The following is an 8,520-nucleotide window of genomic DNA, read 5'->3' as shown; positions in this document are numbered from 1 at the left end:
AATGGTCAGGCTGTAGTGACTGTGTTGTGCTGCACTGTGGCACGTGAATCCAAATGCGTCATGTGTTTACAACAGACTGGAAGCAAGTGAAAGAACAGGGGCAGAGAATGAGAGAGAGAGAGAGAGACAGAGAGAGAATTTGTGTAACACTCAATGAAATTACTTGACTTGATTCAATCTAATTTTACTTTTGTTTTAATCAAAGCATCTTGACTGACCTCAAGTCATTAATTGTACTAGATCAGGGATAGAAAGTCAAGCCTTTCCTTAAAAACAAATTATTACAAGCAGTTGTGATGATGTACCCTGCCCTTAGAAATAAAAATTGATGTGTCTCAGATTTCACTGAAACCACATCGTCATGTTCAACAGAAAATTGCTAACATTAACAGAATTTATTTAATTCAAAGATCTTGTACAGTCAAGTGAGAGAAAAAGCATCCTGATAACTTCTCAAGCAGATATATAACGTGACACCTACAGTCTTTGCTTAAATTCTGCAGAACAGAAGACAAAATAATAGAAAAACTGTCATCAACATAACTGTCATCAACATATTTCTCATACATCTGCGTCATTTATCCCTCAGTGTTTTTTTATTCCATTACCATATGCTTAAATCAAGCTTAGGATGGAACCAACCCAAAGCCAAATTTTAGAACCACAGAATTAGACAGTTTGCAGTATGTATACAGTCTGATTTGGTTGAAAAGGAGCGTACTTCACATGTTGTATGAGTATATACAGCAATGAACCGTTCTTGGTTGAATAGCTTATGACATCTGCATAAAGAATTTACAGAACTCTGTGTACAGTGCCAAACATTTCATGTGTGTAATGTTTATTTCTTTGTCAGAGGGAAAACACTGAGTTGATGAAGCATTTCGGTCACTTATGCATTATACACAATGGATTTTTGAACTCTTTATGCAGCACTCACTATATCTAACAACATATGCATTTTCATCATATCTAAATACTAATTATTGTTCTAATAGCAAAGTGTGCTTAGGTACATTGTGTGACCCAAGAACTGTGCATTACATCGCTGAACAGATTCTTGTATGTCATTTACAAATTTCACATGTCCTTTCATCCCAAAAATACTTAGACATAACATAGCAGTTTTTTGGGGATGGGTTGCATGCACCTTTATTCATCAAATAAACAACATATTAATTAAATAGGGTTAAAATGAATGTTGACAACTGTTCCATGTTTTATGCCATGGTAAAAAAAAAATCATGTATTTAAGTCTATTTCATCTGTTGACTTTCACCAGACAAAACTAAGCCTTCCATTTTACATTTAAACTCTGAGAGAGGTTATGTGGTCCCACATAGACCTGTCAAACTTTATTAAGTCTCTCTCTCTCTCTCTCTGAATTGCTTACCACGGGCAGGTTCACTGTGTATGTTGTGTTGAAAGTCCTTAAGGAAGAACATTCAGTGGAAATAGCTTTGTGGCAACACACTATAAGTGTGACTGTGGACAATGGCCCTTGACCTGAGTATTAAACTGTTTTAGCTGTGTGATGTTTGGTGCTTGAGTCTGATTGCTCTCTGATTTCCCCTGCATCTGATTTGTGGGAGTCTCTATTATTAAACATGTCTGTATGCTGCCAGAATTTGACCAGAGGGAATGGCTCTGCTCTTTGATGCTTGGCACAGCTGGGGAGAAGCCAGCCTCCTACACAAGCAGATTCACAATCTAGTATTAAAACTGGTGTGGAGTCAAGCTTCAAAAATAACACAGAGAAAATTAAAAATTACTGTGGAAAGCCAAATAGAGCGCTGATTACAAAGGATGTAACTGCAGTACAAACAACTGTTGGGGAGAAACACACACTCCCTCTTCTTCTTCTTCTTCTTCTTCTTCTTCTTCTTCTTCTTCCTCTTCCTCTTCCTCTTTCTTCTTCTTCTTCTTCTTCTTCTTCTTCTTCTTCTTCTTCTTCTTCCTCTTCCTCTTTCTTCTTCTTCTTCTTCTTATTGTCATCATTATTATCATCACCATCAACATCATTTTTGTTGTCATTGTGTTCATCGTTGCCGTTGCTGTCGATGTTGTTGTCGCTATAGCATTTGATATCATGTTCTATTGGCCAAGCATCCATTTAAAGACTTGGTATCAAGAACTAATTAGAGGACTTATTTATAAATTTATACACAATATTCATTATATCTAAAGATCTGTGCTCTCTTACTACATTGTAAAGTGACAGTTTAGAAAGGGACTGTTGTGAAAGTGAAAAAGGACCAAAATGCTTATAGTCCAACAAAACTGTTGTGTTAATGTCATGACATCTCTACAACCCCTCTGAGAACAGTCTGCAATGAGACTGATACAGCTGCATGTGGATCTAGTATACGAAACTACAACAACCATATAGCCCCTGAGATTCCAGTAGTTATTATATTACAATTACTCATAAGAGAAAGCTTTAGCTACGTATTACACCATCCACCTGAGACTGCACAGGACATTATGAAAAAGCTGAGGAGAGGAATTTCAATCTCTCTCAGTCATTTTGAGTCCCTAATGGACTGCAGCACTTGATACACACTTTAATCCTTGTGTGATCGGATACATATGAGATGGTACTGGAGCTTTTCTAAAACTTAATATTTTGATATAAGGCAGAGACAAAATATAGGAAAACGAATTTATATTATATGAATCATAGTATTAACATTTTCCCAAATACAAAAACAGATCTCATTAAGCAAGTGAACTTTGTAAATCAACTGACCAAAATTCTTATAGCACATAACTGATCTGAAGCCCTTGTTCAACCAAAGATCTTAACATAGGATGAAGAAATGGTTTCAGCAGAGTACCACACACACACGCGCGCACGCGCACACACACATAGACTTACAGTTTCTCAACAATGATTGCCCTTGTGTGTATCAGTTTGAAATGATCAATGCCACTCTGTTCCCTCTGCATCGCCTAACCGGCCGTTGAACAAAGTGCCATTTTGTTAGAAGAAACAGAGATAGCTGTATAAATGCCCATACTACCTCACTGTCATCACCCACTCTCTCTCTCTCTCTCTCATTCACTCACTCATTTCCCTCTTCCTTTCTTGCATTCAAACTTAAATGTGCACATGTGTAACGATTTGATTTAAGTTACATTCATAATCGTCATTCTGCCATTGTTCTCCACTAATAAACACAGGCATTAATGAGTTTTATAGTGTTGAATTTGCTTACATGCATATCATGTTGCAGTCAATGCATGCATGCTTGCACTCTTACGCACATAGTGTAGTACACCAGACATATATGCACACGCGCACACACACACAGTTTCCCAGTGTGAGTCCTCACTGCACATGCGTCAAATGACACCTGATTCCAGGTACTGCCCCAGTTCCACAGTGACAGCAGGTAGGTGGAACATCCACACACACACATACACACACACACACTCACAGATATTTACACACACTCGCGGGCTCCATCTCATCAAGACAAAAGTACGACAAGGTAAGCTTTCATTCTTATACAGAGTGATTGCAGTGAAACTTTGACAATGCATAATCGAGCAGTCATTGTCACATGATGATGGCTAAACACAATTACAGAACAGTGAGCTTGTGTTTAGAATTCTCCCCTTATCTTGTGTCGAGCTGCCATCTTTACACTGGCTACTCTCATGCTTCTTACCTCAGAGCATTATGTGTAAATAAACAATGAATGCAATTCTGGGTAACATAGCTTTGTTTCTAAAGAAAACAAACACTCATGTTTTATGCTATTTCACATTATTTATCTGTATGATGTGATGCAGTAATTATGCAATGAAAAAACAGATAGAGTTATATTAAGTGTACTGCATCTCAAAAATGTTGGTCTTGTCAAGGTGTGTGTGTGTGTGTGTGTGTGTGTGTGTGTGTGTGTGTGTGTGTGTGTGTTTCCATGTGTGGAAACTGTAACCTCAGTCACATCGTCCCTAACCCATAAGTCACACCTTAGCCCTCTCTCTGTTTTCTTCAGGTCCACTCCCTTTTTTCCTTTTCATTTTTGTATCTCAGCTGTCTGCTCTTAACTGTCATGACCAAATCTTTTATGGTATTTCAGAGGTCATTTTGAGGACTCATGCACCAGAACATCGAGTCAAAGGGGTGATGTATTTTTTAATAAAAGTAAATAATAGATAAAAATATTAAAAAATATATATATATATAACAACAGTTCTAGTTTTTTTAATTGCTGTTCAACTTAATGTAATGGTTGGACACCAGTATGTAGGATTTTAGAATATTTTGCGTGGTACAGAGAGTGGGAAGTGGAAGGAGATGAAGAAATGGAAAAACAAGAAAGCTAATCATCCATTGCCTGAGCTTAATTAGTCATCCCTGCTATTCTGCACTCGTCTGTTGTAGTCTTCAAATTGGGACACATGGCCCATAAGTGCAGTTATGGAGTCAGTGTCTCTTGGTAGTCCATAATAAAGAGCTGGAGAGGACCAGGTCTTACAGGTAACTCTGAGCCCACCTGCAATGCAGGCTTCATCATCGCTTTCGTGCCAATCATCATAGTGTTTACCCCCATCGGTTGTCATGGCTTCTGATCATTTGCATAACCAATAAGTACCATATGGAAATGTTCTTATAGAGAATATAGAGGCAAATTAAAGCAATCTAATTAAAGTACATCTAATTAAATGGTTGTGTTTATTTTTTCCTAAGCCGCAAGGTGGAGCAATCAAACTCTTCTGAGAAAAAGATAAGTGAAAGGCAAGGTGCTGAAGGGCGTGTCCATGTTTCCTAAGGTTTTCCTGCAGTGGTGTGCAGCTCTTTCAAGCTGTGCAGCTGAACTAGGTAAAGGTGTGTTTTACTATGACGTGAGTACTGGCAGTAAAGTGAACCACCCTCTAAAGCTATTGGTCATCCCATTTCACTAAGGTTCAGTTTATTACTTCATATCATGAAAATATTTTATGACAGTCGTCTACCTCATCAGGCTACGACTGTTAGCTACGTAATGTTATGCCACTAGCAAGCCTTCATGTAAATGCAACTAGCTATGCTATTTAGCGCTGGCTAAATATGCTAAGCCTCCATGACACTGAGTTGCCCATTTGGAGAAAGGTCATTTGCTATTTCAGCTGTCTTCTGTGTTATCAGTCTGAGCTGAAGTGTAGTCTAGAACAGAGCTTTTCAGCTCAGACGCTTGAGTCCAGAACTCCTGCTGGCTTGTGTTTCTACCTTTCTTTGTGTGTTACTGATTACCTGCACACCACAATTACTTCTCTTTGGGGAAGCCAGCCCCTAATTAGAAGGTTCTGGAGAAACCTGGCAGGATTTCAGGACGCGGCAGCTCTGTGCTATGGCATTATAGCAGAACACCGATGGGTGATCTTTGTGATTTTATTTTGAAATCAGTATAAATTTGTTATGTATTTATAGTCATCTTTGCTATGTTCACAGGGGTGGTACAAGTTCTGAGTTCTCTCTCTCCAGTTATGGTGTCATTCCAGACTTAATTGCAGTGCTTCCTAGCTGCTGATGACTTGGTTCATGTCTTCATGACACTACAGTATTGCCTTTCTCTCAAATGCTCTTTGCTAAAGGAACTTTAGTAGAAACAGACTTGTGGAAATTGGACTTCAACCATAATATTGGAAAACTACAATACTAAGCAGTACCACCACCCTGGCACAGTGCCATGATAGTACTATTCAGAAAGGGAATACCATTATCTTGTTACATCACTACCAGTTTTTACTGTGCACTTGTATGCCATAAAGTTGTATTGTTTTATGCTAAAGTACCTTAATACAGCAGTAACACAGGACAGTGCATGTTCAGTGTTGCTTCAGTATTTGACCGTAGTACTTAATAAACATTTAGAGTAACGGCTTAGATAGTGTATGAGTCATCTACAACAACACAGTGATCTAGCTAACACTGAATATTACTATGTGAAGCAATACAAGGTATCACCAATTCTGCTATGCTTCTGTACTACAGATCAATACTGTGCAATAGCACTAATTCATCATAATTCTTTGCTACTGTACTTATTAACATCAGAGCATTAGGACACTGCAGTACAGTTGCTCAGGGACAGCATGTTACAGGAATCAACACAGCAATTACCCGGGAATACTGTGCTCACCACCACACCTCTGGCATAGTACGATGTCACATCTGTAGTACTGTGCTGTGGCACTGCAGTATGCACTGCCAGCTTTGAGTTTAAGCACTGAGATTTATCAATTTTCTGTTTAAAGTGGCTCTGTCCTCCAGAGCTGCCTGCAGCTGCTGTGTTGTCAGATGCATTTTCCGTCTGTCTCCACCTGCAAAGCACATTTCTGTTGCTCGTGCTTCAGTCATTCCATCAGGCTCTGTCCAGACACCAGTCAGTCCTCAGCACCTTCATCTGTGCACGCGCACACACACACACACATACACATGTACACACACACAAACAAATACACACACACTCTTTTCCTATCTGTTTACTCTTTCTCTCCTTTTTTCATCTGTAGCTCAGTTGTTGTGCCTAGTTGTATTGATCTCTGTCATACATGCACACACACACACACACACACACGTCAGCATGCCCAGACCCAGACATGCAGTCAAGCTGGATCAGACCGTGAAACATTCTCATCAGGATGCTTTGATAGCCTTCTGAGGACACTGTCACCACTCAGACAGAAAAACAAACACTGATAATGACGTGATTCCATCAACACGGCTTTCATTGTTTCATAGAAAACAAAGCTCGCATGTGACTGTCGTGCCAGAAGGTGTCCGGCTGTTGAAAATGCCATTTGGATAGAGTATCAGTGGAATTTGAATGTATTGATGCATGGTGTGTCGGCATTTCGAATGTTGGCATTTTGAGCTCTAGTGCTTTTGTGGTTGGCATGGAAACAGATTACACTTGAGTCCCTTTGATGCGAAATTGAGGAAACTCTTTGTGGAGAGATTGACACCTTTAGCCCTAACAAGAAACACCCCTGTGTTGTGTTTGATTTTGCACACTGTACAAGATTCTTGCGTATATTTCTTTGAGGGTGTGATGGGTGTGCTCTGGTGTTGTGCCTGATAGTCAGCATTATTTATAGGACAGACTTGTTATTGTGACACAAACAGTTAAAGGCAGCATAGGACTTACAAGGTTGGTGTCTGGGTTTGTCGACAGAACGTTGCCTCTTTGAGAGGTAAGGGAAACAGAAGGAAGAAATGGTACAATTCTTCACAGAGAGTGTACAGGATATTCCCTGTGTACAGAGATGTGATGAATTGTAATATACTTACTGGCACAGATTTACTTTTTTGTGTTAGTTGTTCTTATGAGGCTTTGTGTGTGTGTGTGTAGTGTATAAAGTGTATGGGAAGGCTTTGAAGTGAGAACTGCTGTGTCACTGAGTTAAAGTTCTAGTAATGACAGTCTGAATTTCCCTTTTTAGGAACCAGTAAAGCATAACCATAACCATAACCATAACAATGTTTTAATACATCTTTAGTTCTTTTTTAAGCTTTTGGGGTTACAGGGGTTAGCAGGAGAGGAGTAGGAGAGACAGGGCTTCCATGTTACAGATACTGCATAGAAACCTGAGGTTAAATGCCTTGCCCAAGGGGCAGAACAGCAATAGACAGGCATGTTAGAACTTTTGGCTGCTCAGTGCAGGGAGGGGGTAAGAAACAAAGTAAAGGTACTTCAGTGGATTTGTGCACTGAATGAGTTTCAACAATATGAGCAACTTTCACTTTTTTAAATGACTGCATCTATAAAGAAACTATATACTTTTTACTCCAGTACATTTCTATTGACAACTGTCATTGTTTGTCTCATTTTACACAGTCAGTCATAAGCCATCGTATTTGAAAAGGTATTTTTGCTTTATCGTGCGGTAGCCGATTGAGTGCGTGTGGTGCTAGCTGATGCTGATGTACACAAACAGGTGCTTGTGTTTGTATGCTTGGGTCATAGGCCTGGCTACAGCACTTACCCCGACATTCAGTCATCTTCACCAATATGAGTGCGTCCGTTGGTGATGTAGTTCACGTTCTGGATGATTCTAGAATTCTTAAGTTTCTGAAAAGGCTCCAGAATCCTGGGGGGAAAGTATGCCTGCCTTTAAACATCAGTACTGCCAGCACAGACAACTGGCAACGGCCTTATTTAAAAGAAATGGTTACCATTCTTGGTGCACAAAATGAGCGACCTCAAGAATAATCCTGAATATATCAAATCTCAAGAAAGTTGTGTCTTATTAATTGCATCATGTATCTTTTCTCCTTGTACTTTTGAAAACTTAGGTACACTAAAAGCCAGATTAAAAGACTTTAACTCAAGTTCTTTTTTTTTTTAATGGGTGGCTTGTACTGTTACTACAGTCCTTATTTTATGGTTATATCTTTACTTTAAGATATTTATTTTTACTTTACTGTACTTTTACTCAGGTATAACATATGAATACTTTTACCATCCCTGCCTCTAAGAAGAAGTTGTCGAACATATTTTTTTGTTTCGTTTTGTTTTTTGTTTTGTT

Source organism: Chanos chanos, chromosome 4 (genome assembly GCF_902362185.1).
Source record: "Chanos chanos chromosome 4, fChaCha1.1, whole genome shotgun sequence".
Classification (NCBI taxonomy): Eukaryota; Metazoa; Chordata; class Actinopteri; order Gonorynchiformes; family Chanidae; genus Chanos; species Chanos chanos.
The sequence above is the reverse complement of the archived record's forward strand: the minus strand, read 5'-3'. Positions refer to the sequence as shown.